This window comes from Mus musculus, chromosome 4 (genome assembly GCF_000001635.26).
Source record: "Mus musculus strain C57BL/6J chromosome 4, GRCm38.p6 C57BL/6J".
In the NCBI taxonomy this organism is placed as follows: domain Eukaryota; kingdom Metazoa; phylum Chordata; class Mammalia; order Rodentia; family Muridae; genus Mus; species Mus musculus.
This window is the reverse complement of record NC_000070.6, coordinates 98267766-98287799: the sequence shown is the minus strand read 5'-3', so window position 1 is coordinate 98287799 and position 20034 is coordinate 98267766. Positions and strand designations below refer to the sequence as shown.

At 42.8% G+C, this 20034-nt stretch overlaps 1 pseudogene; it reads left to right on the top strand.

Moving 5' to 3' along the window:
* The first annotated feature begins 16513 nt into the window (after positions 1-16513).
* Gm12787 lies at positions 16514-19717 on the top strand (annotated as a pseudogene).
* Positions 19718-20034: the final 317 nt, after the last annotated feature.

The following is a 20034-nucleotide window of genomic DNA, read 5'->3' as shown; positions in this document are numbered from 1 at the left end:
CTGTCCCGTTCTGTGGCGCACCCTCTCACCTGTTCAGACTAATTTCCTAAGTTCTGCGGAGTCCCCCATCATCATTTTCTTTTACATCTCTGGCACAGATGCTAACAACATGTAGACCTTGTTACTATTGGTATTTTTTTCCTCCATCAGTCTGCATTTGGAGATTTGTGGGGTTACATTGCTGCTTACTTTTGTTGCAAATATCAGTTGAACTTGGTGTTATATACATTTTTAGTATGAGTAGACTGAGAAAGAACCGGACACACTGCCATTGGCATCCCCTTTAGCATCTTGAAGTACTGTGCGTATTCCTTAGGGTTGTGATTCAGCTTTTGACTTATTATTTGGCTTTTTATCCTTGATCTTTTCCTTCATGATGATAGAATCAATGTGGTGATTTAAAAAAATCTTTTTATTGATTATTTTCAAATTTGACATCACATACCTCAGTCCCACTCATCTCCCTATACCTCATATCTGTCCTCCATCCTTGCAACCCCCTCCCCAAAGAAAGAGAAGAAATGAACAAAAACCATTGTCCCATGAAAGCTTTTGTGTGTCTGTCACACAGTATATCCTTTTGCCCAAATAGCTTTATTTTTAAACGTTCATTGCAGTGAGCCACTGGTCCATTCCAAGGCCTCTGGCTTCTGCTACTCTATCAATACTGGATCCTCACCGGGACTCTTCTCAGATACACTGTTGTTGCCCTGTGTGTGGAGATCCTGAATCTTTGGCTCCACAGGAATGGTCCCTTACACATGCTCCCAAAGTTTATAGATGGGGTAGATGTTAGGGTGGGCCAACACAGAACTCTGGATCTGGGCCTGAGTGTTAGCGGAGATGGTCAGCCCACCAGTTCTCCTGTGCTTATGCCATCGGGGCCAGCTCTCTCAAACCCACACCACTGGGGTCAGCTCTCCAGCACTGCCCATGAAGGATGAGGCCAGCTCACCCGCCCTCATGACCTTGGGGATAGCTCTCCCATGTTGCCAAGGCAAGGGGTGGGGCCAGCTCTTCTGAGTGCTGCAGCTGATGAGGGACAGAGCCAGCTCTGTGAAAACCATGGACATCAATATGTTCTCAGGTGGCAGCCTAGACTAGAAATGTCTGCATGGTCCTTGAGTGTAACATGGGACTTTGACACAGACCCCTGCTGCTGCAGGGCCATGGACCCAGACATGGTCCTCAGTGGCACCTTGGGTAAGGACGTCACTATGGCTTCAAGTGGCAGCACAAGCTACATAAATGAGGCTGTCCATTACCACCCCCACATCTCCAGTTTCACCTCGAGTCATTGCGCACTCACCATTCTGCTTCTCTGTCTCCACCGTTGCTCAGCCACTTACTTGCTCATCTTAGTGGTGCCCAGGTTTCTGGTGTCTTCTGTCTTTCCTGTGCTGTGTGGCAGTGGACAAGGGCAATTTGCAGGCAGAGGTCATCTGGGTGTGCTTCTCCCTGCCTATGCTGCCTTGATATGGTGATTTTATCAGCTGCCAAAACTTGGTGTTTAGTAATTGGAAAATATCAACTGAATGAGCTAGTGAACTTTCTTGGTCTATTGCAAGAGGGAATCTAACCCAAACTTCATATACTGCTTGACACTCCCAAGTCCTTAATCTTATCAACGGATTATAGTTGAGTTGATTTTTTTGTGCTCCTAAGGAGCTATGTATCACTGTCTAGAAGTACCCTAAAGCTTAGATACCCCTTTTATTCCAATGTATATTTAGCTTGGAAAATGGCTGTTTTGTTTTGTTTTGTTTTTTTAAAAGAGACAAGGGAGTAGTTTACAGTAATCCTTTGGATAGTGGCTCTTGGTTGTTCTATCATCGCCACTGAACCCAGGGAGCTTACTGCAAGAGCAGCAAAATCAAATTCAACATTGTCATAGCACAATGTGGTTTTGTGAAGTGGGAATCCAGAATTTGGCACAAAGAAGTGGCTGGTGTTACAATGAAGCATTATGATAGCACAGTGGCTCTTTGTGATTTTGACATTCGGTCCTGTGATGTCAAAGTTCAGTATTGTACTCTATCAATGAGCAACATGATATCACAATGCAGTACTGTGATGCCACAACAGAGTTTGTGATGTCAAAGTCCAGCATTGTGATGGCAAATAGAGTGCTGTACTGTCATAATACAGTATTGTGGTGGGACAACGAAGCTTTGTGGTATCACAATGGCTCATCATAATATGACACTGCATTGTAATGGCACAATGGAACACTGCCATATCTCAAGGTGGATTTTGAAAGCATAATGGAGCATTCCTTTAAAATAATGTCACATAGGATTATGCTGACAAAATACAGCATTATGATGGCATAGTGGGTTCTTGTTATGTCATGATGCATCATTCTTATAATACAGTGGATCATGATGGCAGATTTGCTATGGCACAAGAAGTCATTATAAGATCACAGTTGAGCTTTGTAAGCATTTCAGTGACACACTGAACCATTACAGTGCTGCAATGTGGTATGACATTATGTGATGGCATAATGGATCCTTGTGATGTCAGAGGAGAGCAGTGTAATGATGCACTGGATTGTTATGATGTCACAATGAATCATTATGATGTTACAAAAGAACAGTGTGTTAACATAGTTTGCACTATGGTGGTACCATGGATCAATATGATGACGACAATGTTACATTGTGATGGCATAATGTAGCTTTATGACGGCACAATGAGCCTTTATAATGTTGCACTGCATCATTATTATGCCACAGTGTGGCTTTATGATGATACAATGGGGGACTGTGATAACACAAAAGACAATTGTGATAACAGAGATTAGTACTGTAATGGTACAGTGAAGGTCTGTGATGTCACGCATTGTTTTATCACAATTGAGCATCATGATGGCACATTGGTTCATTGTGTTGTCAAAAAGCACTATTGTGGTCATGGCAGGCACAAGGCATTTTTGTGATGGCAAAATCCGTCATTATGATGGTGTAATGGTCAGTATAACCTTGTACATTCTAACAACAAAGAATACTCATTAGCTATGGTTAAACCATAGACACACTTTTCTGTGTCTTAGTGGAGGGAACGTTCTTAGAATCATTTGGCATGTTCCATGGTAATCAAATTATGTAGAATACTTCTGTTTTAATAATACTAGCCCTTTAAGTCTTTGAATTTTGTTTGAGACAGGGTTTCTCTGTGTATCCCTGGCTGGCCTGGACTCACTCTGTAGACCAGGCTGGCCTCAAACTCAGAGATCCACCTGCCTCTGTCTCTCAAGTGCTGGGATTAAAGGCATGCACCACCACCAAGTCTTTGAACTTTTAAATTTTACATGTTTCATTTCACTTGGAGTGAGCTTCTTTTGAAGCTACATTTCAGCTGATCAACTAAGACACATGGCTCTTGAATTAGATTGTCGAATTAAAAATCTCTAGCAAATATATTTATGTTCATGATTCCTCTTTCTTTCATTATCCTTCCTTCAATATAAATCTATTATGACACATATTTCCAGTTTCTGTATGTGTAAATAACCAGGAGTTGCAAGTATTTAAATGAAGACTCTTTTCTCTTTGAGATATGATTGATGTGACTCATAGGTCAAGATACAATACATTGATTAAAGCCCATTGTAAACACAGTTCCCACTCACACATGTGGTGGCTGCTGGATGAAAGCCTGGAACTGGAAGAGGGGCCAGAGGGCACTTGCATTAGTGTGTCAGGGCTGGTGCTGAAGTCAAAGGGCAGAATGTGAAGGATTCTTAGCATCTCTAGGAGGATGGTCATGGAAGAGTCCACACACAGGCAGAATTAGCTTATTGGATGGGAGGAAGGACTGCTTTGGCAGTGAGAGAAGCCTAGGGATGCTGAGCACTGTGGGGATTTATATGTCCCTGTATTTACCAAAATATGCTCATTTTAGATTTCAGGTTTCATCCTTTTCAGAGTGAGGTCTTACTCAAACATAGATGACTAAGTAAGAATATAAACTCAATTGAATTTGAATTCAAAACTCAGTCTTGGTATCTAACTTTTGGAATCATTCTATTGGCTTAAGAGATTTTGGAGTTTGTCTGAGGGCAATTAAAGAACTGTCTAAGTTTCTAATTTTGCCTAGCCTGCAGGCATGTCTAACCTTTTGACATTGTGACTCGAGGTTACCAAGTTCACACTCAAGAATCATGCAATCTAGTTACAAACAAAAAGCAAGGGAATAAACAAACAAAAAGCATCCAAGTATTTTAAGTAAGTTTATTATTTTGTTGAGTATAACTGTTCCCTCAGAGGCTACAGGTTAGACACATCTTAAAGAAAATTTAAAAACCTTAGTTTATAATTTCCTTTCCTGAGCTCTTCATTGCTTCAGAAATGTCCTACAGCCCCTTAGTCTCTGTTTACCCTATTCCTACTACCCTGATCCACCAAGCTATTGCCTCTTTGAAACACACAATTAAATGGCACATTGGAACATTATGGTGGTACATTGTAGTACCACTAAAAAAAATGTCGTGATTTAGCTAGCTATTTTTGTGACCATGCCCTGAACTGATTTTTTTGTTGTTGTTGTTCTTCAGGAAGAATTGAATTATACTTGTCTTCAGCCATGTGACTCTTCCCAGGGAGATGTAAAGAAATGCTTGCTTACACCAAACAGAGAGGGTGTCAACAGATTAAAGAAAGGACTGCCATCTGAGTACATTTGGTGAATCAATGAGTTTATTAGGATTACTTACAAGAGTTGGGTAACTCAAAGCAGATAAGACACCAGGATCTTTGCCATAGACACTGTTAGTAGAGCCGCTGGTGAATCCTAATCCTTCGTCAATGTTGTACTTACTATACCTTCAATCAACTCCCAACACCTAGTGAAGCTGGAGAAGGAGGAAGCAGTGATTGGTCTCTCATGTGAAGACTTGGACTCTCATTATTATTACTATAACCTAGCTGTGACTATAGACTAAGGTATTCTGTAGGTCACCATAGCAACTCTGTTTCATGGTGGCAATGGCCATGTCAATACCTAAGAAAGAATACCTCTATATCACCTTCAAGCCAACAAAGTCATGTAACTACTGTCAGTCAAGTTCCTATTGTTGGGAGTCTGTTGTCTATAATTACTTCTACTTCTGAAATCTATATTAGTCATAGCACAGTATAAGAGAGAAAACACTCTGGATATTTTAAGCATGAAAGGATTATATACAGGAAATGAAGTGCCTTAAAAATATTTGAAAATGTTAGATTAACATGAATCAGGAAGCCACAAATGGAACTATTAAATTTAATGCTCATCATCATAGATTCTATTTAGAGATAAGGTAGCTGGGTAACGAAGCCACTTCCTCTGTCACCAACTGAAAGTTTCTTGACACCACAGAAGTGTTAACCATGCACAGAGTCTGGTCATCAATGCCCCAAAGTCGCTTGTAATACTTATGTTTTTGTGAGCTTGCTTGTTAGCAGAATAACAAAAAGACAGCAACCTGTTTTATATTCAAAACTTTTTCAAATGCATCAATCCACAGAATCTAATTTGCATATAAAATGCTAGCAGTCTAAAAGCCTGGCTGATGTAGTTTTTAACCCATAGGCTCTCTAAGGAAATGGGAAGGGGTGCTATCCAGAGTGTTGATAACCTGTTTTGTTAGCAGGTGTCACAGGTAGCTTCAACTTGACACAAACCTAAAGTCACTTGTGAACAGGGAGCCTCTGCTAATTATATAGGAGGGCTCAGCTTATTATGAGCATTGTTGACCCTGGGCCAGTGGTCTTGGGTTGTACAAGAAAACAAGCTGAGCAAGACAGGGGGAGCAAGCCTGTAAGCAGTGTTCTGCCATCATCTTGGTTTCAGTGCCTGACTCCAGGTTGAGTTACAGCCCTGGCTTCCCTCAGCGGTAGGCTCTAAGATGAAATAAACCCTTTCCTCCACAAGCTGCTTTTGATCAATATTTTATTACAGCAATAGAGAAACAAATTAGAACAGAGTTGGTATCAGAGAGTGGGATATTGCTGTGACAGAAATGACTATGGTGTTTTGTGGAGGACCGTGGAAGGATTTAGAATTTTGACCTTGGAAAGCCATTGAGCACTCATTGAGAGCTTAGTAAGCTCTTCTGTGGATGCTTAGATGTGAAGGTTGGGAGAAATGCAAACAACGGGGGCAGACTTGTGAAATTTCAAAGCAAGGTAAAACTCTGTCAGACCTGTGTGTGTGATTCAGTGTCTGGCAAACACAGAAGTGAATGGTCACAGTCATCTATTGGATGGATCACAGGGCCCCTAATGAAGAAGCTGGAGAAAGTTCCCAAGGAGCGAAAGGCATCTGCAACCCTATAGGAGGAACAACAATATGAACTAACCAGTACCCCCAGAGCGCGTGTCTCTAGCTGCATATGTAGCAGAGGATGGCTTAGTCGGCCATCAGTGGGAGGAGAGGCTCTTGGTCTTGGGAAGATCATATATCCCAGTACAGGGAAATGCCAGGGCCAGGAAGCGGGAGTGGGTGGGTTGGGGAGCAGGGCAGGAGGAGAGTATAGGAGACTTTGGGGATAGCATTTGAAATGTAAGTGAAGAAAATATCTAATTAAAAAAAGAATCTATGGACTTCAAACCTTTGCTTTACTGGGATGATATATATTGGCTAGCTGGGGATCAAAAGTCAGCTGTGACTATCAAGAGGTCATTGTGGCAAAATCTTCTCAGAAACATTCCTCCAGGGTCATCTAGCAGAAGCTGTGGTCCAGGGACACCAGTGCTGTCTATCGAGCTGTAAGCTGAACTTAGCAACGTTTAAGAGTCTCCCTTAGGACACTGGTTTTAAAGGAATGGAGTAGTCATGGAGAGCAGGTAAGAAGATGTGGCACTGTGTAGCAGGGTTGGAAGAGAGGCCATTGACTGAAGGTGCAGCCTCAGTTATAAAGGAGACACCAGAATATTGGAGGTGCCAGGACAGCAACAGGAGGTGCAGGCTAAGTCTGCAAGACAAGTGATGTTTGCTATGGATGCAGAACTAGAGAAGATCTGGCTGAGCCCTTTTTTAGCTACAAGATCATGAGTCCTATTTGCTGGACATTGAGCTACAGAATTTGATTTATACTGCTAGATGTTCAGTTTTGCTTTGATGTCATATTAACCATATTCCAACTTTTCCTTTTTGAAATAATCAAGTATTTCACATGTTCTTTCTTCATTTTGCAGGAGCCTACAGCGAAGAGACATCTGATTTTTAAAGAGTCCTTGGACTTTTAAGTGTGGAAAACTTTAAAGACTGAGATTTTTAAAAAACCAGACTGTGTTTTATAGTGTGGTACTAACATTAGCATGAGATCTTAGAGATGAACAAGACAAAGACAAGGCAGGCTATGGTGGACTCGTGAGAGCTAATCTTGGTTTTCAACTTGACAGACTTGTGAAGAGAAACCTTATCTGATGAACTACTTCAATGAGATTGGCCAGTGGGCATGTCCATGAGGCATTTTTTTAAAAGTATTTTTATTCTTTGAGAATTTCATGTACTGTGCTTTGACCATATTTATCGCTTCGGCCCCTGACCCCCACCCCCCACGACCGAGTGCTGCCCATTCTCACTGTAACTCCTTTAAGATCACATTCTGTGTGTGTGTGTGTGTGTGTGTGTGTGTGTGCGTGTGCGTGTGCGTGTGCGTGTGCGTGTGTGTGTGTGTGTGCGCGCGCGTGTGTGTGTGTGTGTGTGTGTGATTCTGATGCTCGGATCAGGAATCTGCATGTGAATACTGATGGTCCTGTTCCCCAACTAGCTCTTAATTGATCAATAAAAATGTTAGTGGCCAGAAGAGGCGGGACTTCCAGGTTTCCACAGGCAGGCTGGCAGATGTAGGAGGAAGAAAAGGATTTGCCATGCCACCAGTCATGTCGGGTGGAGTGGCCAATTGCCACTTCCCTGACTTGGCCTGGGGTAGCAGCTGGGAGATTAGAACTAAGTTGAGGGCAGAATTAGAGGTATTGAGCTGGGAGTGAAGATAAGGGCAGGTTAGCTGCAGGAGGCTTAGAAGTGCCTGGCCATTGAGCTAAAAAGCATGCTAAAAATGAGCTTGTGTGTGTGTGTGTGTGTGTGTGTGTGTGTGTGTGTGTATTTCATCCAAGGGAACCAGGGCTGTGACTGGTAGAGCCGTCTGCCTGGAGCTTAAAGCAGAGTAGTAGAAACTACATGCTACAACACTCTATTTTCTTTCTTATTCAACAATTTTATGCCCTTTTAAAACAATTACCCATTGAGTACAATTTATACATCCATGAATCTGTATCTGGACCATCCACTGGATCACAGTTGATCAGCTAAGGGCTACACCATTAAAGAAAACTGACTTTCTCTTGTTCACTCTCTCTCCCAGCAGCTATTTATTGCCAATAGCTCCTCAGTTAGGAAGGGCACTTGTTGACTGGCTCTCCCTCCATGCTGGAATTTTGTTTGTCTTGATTTGGTACAGGTCTTGTGCAAACTGTTACAGCCACTGAGAGTTCATATGTGCAACTGTGCTGTTGTGCCCTGAAAACACTATTTTGAAGAAAGTTTACTACCTCTGACTTTTATAGTCTTTCTTGCCTTTTTCTGTGGTAATCTCTGAGCCTTGGGGGCAGAGTGTGTGTGATAGAGATGTCCCATTTAGGGCTCAGTGCTTCACTGTCTCTTATCCTATACACACTGCAGACATTGGTCTCTATGCTAATTGCCATCTACTGCAAAAAGAAGCCCCCCTGTCAAGAATTGAGAGATACACCAATACAGGTGTATTTCTGATAAGAACCAGTGGGTGTTATTAAAGGCACACATGCCTTTCATCTGGATCTTTATGACTTGGAGGACAAACTGGTCTACATAGTGAATTTCAGGCCAGCTGAGACTATATAATGTGAGCCTATCTCAAATAATAAAAGAAAACCAACAAAACAAAAAGTGTGAAGAACTAAGGGAGCACTTTTATTCCCCCTAGGGTCTATGATCTATCTAGACAAGTTCTTGGCCTTGATAACTATACCAGGAATGCTTTCTATCTTATAGAGGGGGTTGTAAATGGGACAAATGGAAACTAGTTGATTAATTCCATAACATTTGTGCTTTTACACCCATGGTTAAATCTTGTCACGTCAGCAATTCCTGTAAATCTCAGGGTTCATTCACAGGTGGGTAAGCTGATGATTGCTTTTCTAGTTATATGCATTGCATCTTCCAGTACCATGAAAGCCAGTAGAAAATGAAGTTTCCAGGTTGGTAGCTATTCAAAATTTTCATGTTCTATGACTTGAGTATATGCTATTTTCAGCAGTAGCACATTACCATGAAGTTCAGGAGGTTAACTAAGAGCAATGGAAATAGCCTGTAACATTTGGGGTCTAACATTGGGGTTAGGTCTACTGCCTGATTTTGTGTGTCAACTTGATACAAGCTAGAGTCAGCTGAGAGAAAGGAGCCTCCATTGGGGAAATGCCTGCATGAGATTCGGCTGTAAGGCATTTTCTCAATTAGTGATCAATGTGGGAGGGCTCCAGCCCCTGGTGGATGGTGTCATCCTTGGGCTGGTAGTCTTTAATTCTATAAAAAATTGGGCTGAGTAAGCCATGGAATGCAAGCCAGGAACCAGCACTCTGTCATGGTCTCTGCATCAACTTTTGCCTTCAGGTTCCTGCTCCATTTGAGTTCCTGCTATGACTTCCTTCAGGTATGATCAGCAATGTGGAATGAACTCTTTCTTCCAACTTGCTCTTTGGTCATGGTGTTTCGTCTCAGTAATAGAAACCCTGACTAAGACAATGGGTTTTCATTTCCTGAAAGCTCCTAAGGCAGTAACCTTGATAGACATCGTCACTCTGTTAGAAGGTGACTCTTTTTAAACTCTTTTATATAAGTTTGGGAATATATTTTAGGAAGCTTTTACAGTAGGGGGTTTCCATGTGACATTTTCCCCTAAGACTTTTGTTGTTAGTTATTCCTCCCTGTTCAGTGAAAACCCATCCTCATTCCTCAACAACGCTGTCAGTCGAGGTAAATCTATCGTTTAATCAGAAGTAGTTTGTGTAAAGGTGACACAAATGTATCAAGACAGGTCTCTGAGCTGCTCAAGCCCTTCCTGAAACAGCCCCTGGAGCTGCTACAGCCTCTGATCTCATTACATGTCCCAATGCTTCCTTCAGACAGGAAAGCTGAAAGTATGTTAAAACTGCATCCCTGACTCTCCATTCTCTCTGATACCTTCCCCAGATTCTCAACACCTTTCATTTTTATTTGCTGAGATCACCTTTCATATCATCCACCCCTAATCTAGAACCCTTCCCTTCCTCTTATTGTTTGAGAAAAGCCCCACCTGTGTCTCTTTTCCCTGGGGCTCTGCAAGGTGACAGGCTAGGTAATTTAATTAACTAATTTAACTAATACATAATAAAGTCCCATTGGCTTCATGTTTCACCCTTTGAAAATAACATTTGCATTTTAAATGAAGCATCATAGCAGCGGGCCTGACAAATTGCTTAGCGTTCATCAGGACAAATGTACTAATTTTACAGAGGAGGCTATGCAGGCTCTGAGGGCTAGCTGGACGTCTCTGGACAGATGAAAGGTAGAGCCAGTTGTGGTGTTGGTTTAGCTTTTGGTACGCCCTGTACCATTTAATACTGACTTTCACAGCACGATCAGTTAATGGAGGAATTTTCAGGTACTATGTAGACAAAGATTTGAGTCACAAAGATTTTCAACATGAGTATCCCTTCTTTCTTACAATTAATGGTCTTGGCACTGCTTATCTGCGCAGCATGCAGTACACTTAATATAGAACACTGCATCTCTTACTTGCTTGTGTGTTTTCAGTGTCCAGACCAAGGTGAGCAGAGTGGACAGTCATTATAAATTACTGAAAGAATAAATGGGTAGATGAATGATCACCAGCCACAGAAGGCAGAATCCTTGGAGTGGGACATCTGTGCCTCTGAGCAAGAGTATTCTGTTAACAGCTATCTTCCTAACATTCAAGTCACAGAAATGTTCACTATTCTCCCCTTCCTCCATCTCCTGCCCTCCTCTCCTGCCCCTCTCATCTCTCTCCTGGTGCTGGAGACTGAACTCAGGGCCTAGTAGACGCTAGGCCAGCATTCTTCTTGTGAGCCCCCCCCTTCTATTTCCCGATAAGGCATTTCCTGCCTTTAATTTTTTACTTTTGTGTCTAACTGCATATGCTGGTATTGCCTTTCTAGCCTCTTCTCCTTCATCATAGTTCTTTTCTTCATAAAATTATCCTCTTCCTCTTGCATGATTGGGAAATGACATACATAGAGAATACCAGATTAATCTGTTCTCATTTTTTCCTCAGATACGGATAAAAAAAAAGGAGCCTTTGAAAAGCCTTCAAATCAACAGTAATTTTAAAATTTCACAACATGAAGAGGCAGATTGCAAAATGAATTTGACACTTTGAAAAATCCTCCCAGAAGACGGATGAATGTGTTCCCACTTCATGAAGGCTTGATCCATAAGTATTCCATAAATATCGATGTCAGGGTTGTTAAGCAATTAATATTAACCTATTGAGAAAGCATTTCTTTTCTACACGGTTGACTTCCAATGGGGAGACTAATTAAATATTAAGGACCATGTTAGATATTTTCTATAATTACAGTTTCTGCTGTATTTACAAATGATGTGTCTACATGCAGAGAGAAATAATCTCCAAACACAATGCAGATCTTTTCAACGTGGCCCTCCTCGGCCAGCCTGCCTGTGCGCAGTGACTTCCCTGTGCTTCTCAGATCTAGTTCTGTAAGGGTCCATGATTCACCAAAGGATGACAGCCTGGACTCAGATAGTATGTAAAGGTGAGGAGTGTTTTATTCTGCAGAATCTAGCATGCTCGGGGGCTCCCATTACCAAGATAGAGAGACCCCCGAAGTCAGTTCACAGCCCCAATTTAAAGCCCTTTTAGGGGAGTTCCGGGTTGGGAGGCTTTGTCTTACGCTAGCTCTAGTCAAGCGCAGTAGTGAGAAGGAGGGAAAGCATAGAGTAGGAAGGAGTTCAATGTGTAACTGACTGAGCAATCAATTGAGACAACGCACTACCTTAGGACCAGCTCACTCACCCCTCTCAGTGCGACAGATCTGAAAGGCGCCAGCCTGCATACTCATGCCTCCTTGGTATTCTCTGTTGTTACTTAGTTTTCTGTTTTGTTTTATTCATACAAAGCCTCTGTATATGTGATAAACTAGGACTGGCTAAGATGAAAGGGAGACATAGCAGTAGAGATAGTCCATAATAAAAGTCAGATAAAGAATATGCTAATGCCCTCACCATAGATGGATTGTAATTAGGCATGGTAAGGCATAGATAAGTTAATTAGGTTTTGCTAATCTCTCTCTTTCTTTGTCTGTGTGTCTCTCACACACACTTACACTCACACATACACAAGCTCACACTCACAAACACACATGTATATCCACACACTCATATCCACTCACATACACTCTCACATGTGCTGAGGCAAGACGTGGTGGACAAGTGATATTTGGGGGGGGGGGGTATAAAAAGTTCTTGGCAGACAGGACAGCGGCTGAGGCTGAGCTAGACTTGTTTATAGAGCTAGCTGTGAAATGCTTGTGGGTCTCCAGTCCTTGATGATCTTTGATTCCCTGAGAGGCAGAGCAGAGAACTTTCCCTGGCTTCCCTCCTGGTCCCTCCTGCTGTTTTGAGCTAAAGCTGAAGCCTGGATGTCACTGCTAGGTAGTGCCACCACTGTGATCCTGACTCTATCCAATTGGATTGCTAGTGTATCTATGAAGTGTTTACCAGTAGATCAAGCTGCTGCTGCTAACCTGTGAATGGGGCGGATGGGATGAGGAACTGTGGGAAGGGGTGTTGGGAGCCGCGCCCACATTCGCCGTTACAAGATGGCGCTGACAGCTGTGTTCTAAGTGGTAAACAAATAATCTGCGCATGTGCCAAGGGTATCTTATGACTACTTGTGCTCTGCCTTCCCCGTGACGTCAACTCGGCCGATGGGCTGCAGCCAATCAGGGAGTGACACGTCCGAGGCGAAGGAGAATGCTCCTTAAGAGGGACGGGGTTTCGTTTTCTCTCTCTCTTGCTTCTTGCTCTCTTGCTTCTTGCACTCCTGCTCCTGAAGATGTAAGCAATAAAGCTTTGCCGCAGAAGATTCTGGTCTGTTGCGTCTTTCCTGGCCGGTCGTGAGAACGCGTCTAATAACAATTGGTGCCGAAACCCGGGACGAGAAAAAACTCGGGACTGGCGCAAGGAAGATCCCTCATTCCAGAACCAGAACTGCGGGTCGCGGTAATAAAGGTTCCCGTAAAGCAGACTGTTAAGAAGGATTCAACTGTATGAATTCAGAACTTTTCAGCTGGGGAACGAGAGTACCAGTGAGTACAGCTTTACGAGGTAAGTCTGATCTTGAACTTTCTAACGAAATTCAAGACAGTCTATCAGAAGTAAAGTGGAATATGTTTGGCCTTGAATTTTTTCTGGTGTTAGGAGCCCTTTTGTTCCTTTTCACATGTTATCAAGTGGTTAAGATAGGGAGGATTCTAGATGAAATTCAGGACAAGCTATCAGAAGTAAAGCGGGGAGAGAGAGTAGGAGCAAAGAGAAAATATGGTACACAAAATAAGTATACAGGCCTTTCCAAGGGTCTTGAACCCGAGGAAAAGTTAAGGTTAGGTAGGAATACCTGGAGAGAGATTAGAAGAAAAAGAGGAAAAAGGGAAAAGAAGAAAGATCAATTAGCGGAGGTCTCTAGAAAAAGGAGCCTGTGCTCATCGCTGGATGGGCTCAGGAAGCCAGCTCTTAGTAGTTCTGAAGCAGATGAAGAATTCTCCTCTGAGGAAACAGACTGGGAGGAAGAAGCAGCCCATTACCAGCCAGCTAATTGGTCAAGAAAAAAGCCAAAAGCGGCTGGCGAAAGCCAGCGTACTGTTCAACCTCAGGGCAGTCGGCTTCAAGGTCCGCCCTATGCGGAGTCCCCGCCCTGCGTAGTGCGTCAGCAATGCGCAGAGAGGCAGTGCGCAGAGAGGCAGTGCGCAGACTCATTCATTCCCAGAGAGGAACAAAGGAAAATACAACAGGCATTTCCGGTCTTTGAAGGAGCCGAGGGTGGGCGTGTCCACGCTCCGGTAGAATACTTACAAATTAAAGAAATTGCCGAGTCGGTTCGTAAATACGGAACCAATGCTAATTTTACCTTGGTGCAGTTAGACAGGCTCGCTGGCATGGCACTAACTCCTGCTGACTGGCAAACGGTTGTAAAAGCCGCTCTCCCTAGTATGGGCAAATATATGGAATGGAGAGCGCTTTGGCACGAAGCTGCACAAGCGCAGGCCCGAGCAAACGCAGCTGCTTTGACTCCAGAGCAGAGAGATTGGACTTTTGACTTGTTAACGGGTCAGGGAGCTTATTCTGCTGATCAGACAAACTACCATTGGGGAGCTTATGCCCAGATTTCTTCCACGGCTATTAGGGCCTGGAAGGCGCTCTCTCGAGCAGGTGAAACCACTGGGCAGTTAACAAAGATAATCCAGGGACCTCAGGAATCCTTCTCAGATTTTGTGGCCAGAATGACAGAGGCAGCAGAGCGTATTTTTGGAGAGTCAGAGCAAGCTGCGCCTCTGATAGAACAGCTAATCTATGAGCAAGCCACAAAGGAGTGCCGAGCGGCCATAGCCCCAAGAAAGAACAAAGGCTTACAAGACTGGCTCAGGGTCTGTCGAGAAAGGGGGATGGGGGGCGACAATGGCTAGAATGTAAATAAATTAAATAATTAAAAGAAAAAATCCACGATGATGATGATGATGATAAAATAATAATAACTTTTTACTTCTTTTTAGGTATGTCAGGTTGATAGCCAAGATTAGCCATGACAGTGGATAAATTAGCAGGACAGAAGTTTCTAGACTTTTTAAAGATGACTGGATAGGGCATGCCAGTGTTCAGGGTGAGAGTATAAAGCAGACAGGATGGCTTTTCCAGTTCTAAGGAGGATCGACTAATAACCAAGATTAAACCTAAGAACTCCATGTCTTTCTGCCAACCAGAGAGCTCTGAGTAACCAGGCCTCCAGCTCTTGTGGAACCAGAGAGCACCTGGTGACCAGATCTCCATCCCAGTGGCTTTGGAGGTCAATGCAGGCCCAAGTGCCCACAGTCCTCTGAGAAACCGGAGCTTTGGTTCCAATGGAATCTGAGGTAAATATGCAGTAGGGTTCTGATGTCTGAGGTGCAATTGACTCAATTGAGTCTGTGTAATGATTGATTGTGTAGGAGCATTGCCAGGATAGGGGTATTGGGAATCAATAGAGAGTGGACTGGCAGGGCACAAGTAATGTGATCAGGGAAATGGGAAAGAGGGAGGTTCTTAGGGATGGGGAGGGATGTAAATACAGCGAAAGGTAGGAGGAGGGGAAAGGGGATAGCAGGATACATTGATCTGATGTGGGACGAGGTGCATCTTAAGGGAGGAGAAGGGTAAATACAGAAGGAAGTAGGTAGGTAAAATAACAATGTGGATTAAAAAAAAAAAAGCTGAGCTGGAACTGATCTGAATGCCTCCTCCCTGAAGACTGGCATTCATGGTACCAGAAGGTGCCATGTGAGCTTCCAAAGGAGAAAGGCACTCAAGAGTTCCACCCAGTTATGACATCATGAGTCACCTTAATGACCAACACGACGACATAGCCCTAAGGGTACATATCTTGTTGATAACCACCTGCTCTTTAATTAGATGTGTGACTCCTTCAGCAGGACTAAAACCATGCCTGGCACTGGAGACCTGGTTAACCACTCAGTGCCAGTGAAGTCAGGGTTGTTGGAGGAGAATCCACAACCACTAATTTACTAAAACAGCATAATCCCTAACAACACTGTATAAACGTTTGTCATTTAACCACAGATAAGTCCAGTTTTCATCCCTTGTCCAGGAAGCTTCTCTTAGCAACAGACAGAGACTAGAACAGAAAATCATAGCCAATCAATATGCTTAATCTATATTTTAAAGTGTTGTGTTCTACATTATAGATAAACACAGTAGACATTGATTATTTATTTGAGAACATGTCTGCCTTTGTTATCCAAGCTGGTCTTTAACACATGGCTCAAGCAATCAACACCCACAGTCTCCCACATATCTGGGATTACAGTATGATGTATTGTTTCAATAAAAAGTAAATATATAAAGCACAGATGTTCTTGAATCTTTGTTTAGCATTTTTAATCTACCTGCCTATTTCCTTCCTCTACATCTTTGCAGAAACAAGAAGGCTTTTTCAAGTACTCCCAAAGGTTTAGCCCTCTGTACCCTCCTCCAAATCCCCATGGTCCCTGCCTTTCCTTGTGAAGGCAAGAGCTCTGTCACAACTGCAGTCATTCCAGGTGAGCCATGCCCACTCTTCTGATGGACTTTTCTCTCCAGTAGGGCCTTGTCTGTTTGGACATTCTTACTACAGAAACCACTATACAGCTTGAGATTCTCCTAACCATTTTGTGGTTTTAGGTTATGACATTATCAAATGATAGAAAAAGAAAACAGTAGAAGTATTATTGTTGACCTTGAACAAACAGCTAGGTAAGTTAAGAAGATTGAAGTAGGATTAAGAAAAAAAATACGTATTATTGTTTGACAATTTCATACATGTATATATTTTATCCTTTTACCTCCTCTCTACCCTTTCTGTTGCCCATCTTAGTTGTTTGTTTGTTTGTTTGTTTGTTTGAACTGTCCTGGAACTTACTCTGTAGACCAAGCAGGCCTCAAACTCATAGAGATGGATCTCTATAATACTCATATAGCTGCTTTCTGAGTGCTGGGATTAAAGGTGCACATCACCATGCCTGGCTGTTAAAATACCTTTTTGTAACAAGCCCCCATCTATTTTCATGTTTGTTTGTTGGTTTTTTTTTTTTTTTTGTGACCTTCTGAGTTTAATTAGGATTATACCTGTGAGCATGGGTGTGGGCATTTGTTGGAATACAAGCAACTTAGCAATGCCTACATTATTGCAAAAGATGACTTCCCAACTATTAACTGTCAATAGCTCCTCAGGAAAGGGTAGGGTCTCATGAACCCTTTGTCCACTCATGACAATGTCTTGTACAAGTAACATACTGGTAACTATAGCTGCAGTGAGCTCATGGCTGCAACGACTGTGTCATGTACAGAGGACAGCATTTCACAGCACTGCCCCGTGTCTTACCACTCTGACATTCTTTCTGTTCTCTTTTATGTGATGTTTCCTGAGACTTGTAGGGGTGGTGGTGTCGATATTCATTTATGGCTGAATATCCAACAATCCCCTTTTCTAAGCATTTTGACCAGTTTTCAGTCCCTGCATTAATCATCACCCATAGCAAAATGAAACTTTTCAAACCCAGACTCAAGAGTTGGGCTGATACGAAGATATACACATAAATATTTAGAAGGCTGTTGTTTGATAATACATTCACTTAGCAAAACAATAATGGGAGGTTCCTCCCTGGGGAGTCTGGCCTTTCCAGCTCTGGGCCTTTGACCGGGTTTATAGTACTAAGCAAGGTTTTCCTCCCATGGAGTGGGTCTCAAAATTAATCAGAAAGTGGTTGATTGCCTACTTAACAGTCATGTCAATATTGTATGGAGAGCACATCTTGCCTGGCAGGTTGGTTTTATGGAATATGAGTAGCTCTGCCTGTCAGGTTGGTATTGTAGCTTTCAGGATTCACCGTCGATGACTTCTCCTTTAGCAGCCTTCAAAATACCCAGTAGTACTCTAAAGACTCACCACCAGGGAGGAAGCTTCCAGTTCGGTTATAGCTATATTTCTTTATATCCTACAACCAAAGTGTGTGCTATCTTCAGCAATAGGATTTTACCATCTAGTTCTTGGGCAAACAAGAGGGATGGTAATATACTCTATTCAACAGAGTCTGTTGTTTGGGGGGTGGGGGGGGGCTGGAACTTTCTTGATCAACAACTCATAGGAAGACATCTCATACCTTGCACTGGGAATTTGTTTAATAAACTATGGCTTCTGGGAGCAGCGTTATTTACTAACACAAGACGCTGCCATTCAAAATCTTTACAAAATATATTAAAAGTTTTTATGTTCTCTCTCTCTCTCTCTCTCTCTCTCTCTCTCTCTCTCTCTCTCTCTGTGGAGGTCAGAGGTCACAGGCATCAGTTTTCTGCTTCACCATGTGGATTCTGAGGATTGAACTCCATTTTCCAGTCTTGGTAGCAAGTGTCCTCATTGGCTGAGCCATCACACCAGCCCTTAATTATACTTTCCGTATGGTTTTCTCATACATGCTTAGTTTCTGTTAACCCTCCCCCACCTCTTACTCCCCCCCCCCGCCACTCTCATCTCTGCTTAAACCTTTGCCCCCCCCCCCAATACTCTGATCTTCACTTTCATATCCCAGGTACTACTATCCCCATCCCCTAAGGCCTCTTCCCTTCCCTCAACAGTTTCTTTCCAGCTTCCTGGCCTTTACAGGCATACCAAGCAAGAGACAAAAAGGCTTCGGATTCAAAGCTAGGATCCTCAGCTGAGAGAGAACATGCAGTGTTTGTCTTTCTAGGCTTAGGTTACTTCACTCAGTGTAATATTTTCCATTTTCATGCACATTTAATAACTTCATTTTTCTTCACAGCTGGATAAAATTCCACTGTGTATATGTACCACATTTTCATTTTCCATTAATCAGCTGATGGATGTCTGAGCATATTCTATTTCCTAGCTCTTATGAATTGAGCAACAACAAAACACGGATGAGCAGTGTCTCTGTAGTAGGATGTATAGTCTGTTGATGGTGTGTGCAGGAGTGTCATAACTGGCTTATATGATAGCTCTATTTTTAGCTTTTTTGAGACACCTCTGAGCTTAGTTCCATAGTGGCTATATAAATCTCTTTCTACAGCGTGGGTTCCATGAATGAAACGTAGGTTATCAGCCTTGGCAGCAAGTGCATCTACCTGGTAAGATGTCTCACCAGTCTGCTTCAAAAAGATCTGTTAACCAGTTGGACTCCTTTTGACAGCTCTCAAGCAGAATTGCTTTTAACTTGAAGAACCATAAGTGATCTTAGAATGTAAGATGTTGTGATTTTTACATATGTGTTGGAAGATGATTAGATTCCTTTGAAAATGGAGAGATAAGTCCCATCATACCTTGTGCGCTGCCACCTCTTCCTTCTTCTGCGCTGCCTGCGAGGAGGTGGCCACCATCTGTTTTGTGGCATCACGGCTGCCCTCCAGCCTCTGGTGAAGCTCAAGATCGTCAAATAGAGGACCAAAAAGTTCATCAGGCACCAGCCAGATCGATAAGTGAAAATTAAGTGAAACTGGCAGAAATCCAGAGACAACAGGGTACGGAGAAGACTCAAAGGCCAGATCCTGATGCCCAACATCAGTTACGGGAGCAACAACAACAACAAACCCAAAAAACCGAAAGACAGACCAACCAACCAACCAGCCAACCAACCAACCAACCAACCAACCAACCAACCAACCAACCAACCAAAAAACAAATAAGCACTTGCTGCCTGGCTGCTCCACAAGTTTCTGGTCCAATATGTCAAAGGGCTGGAGTTTGCTGCTGATGTAACAAACCTACTCTGCTGAGATTGCTCACAGTGTGTCCTCTAAGAACCGAGAAGCCATTGTAGGAAAAGTAGTACAGCTGGCCATCAGAGTCACCAGTCCCAACGCCAGGCTACACATCAAAGAAAATGAGTAGATGGCTTGAGTGCATGGTTTGTGTTTAAATAAAACCACAAAACCTGCCAACCCCTCCCCTACCCAGAAAAACAAAACAAACAAACAAACAAACAAAAAATGGAGAAATAAATTTGAGTAGGACATTTACTTTGTATGGAGAAAGGTGGAAGTCAAAAGAAATTTGCTCACTAAACAAAATGTACTTCTACTTGCTCAAAACCAATGAAGCAGATTAGCCCACCAATGCTCTGAAGTTCTACTACATTATGAGTGAGGCTGAATTCTTGGTCTGTAGACACTTGGGGACTTAGTTGTCAGAAAGGAAACTCAGTTCCC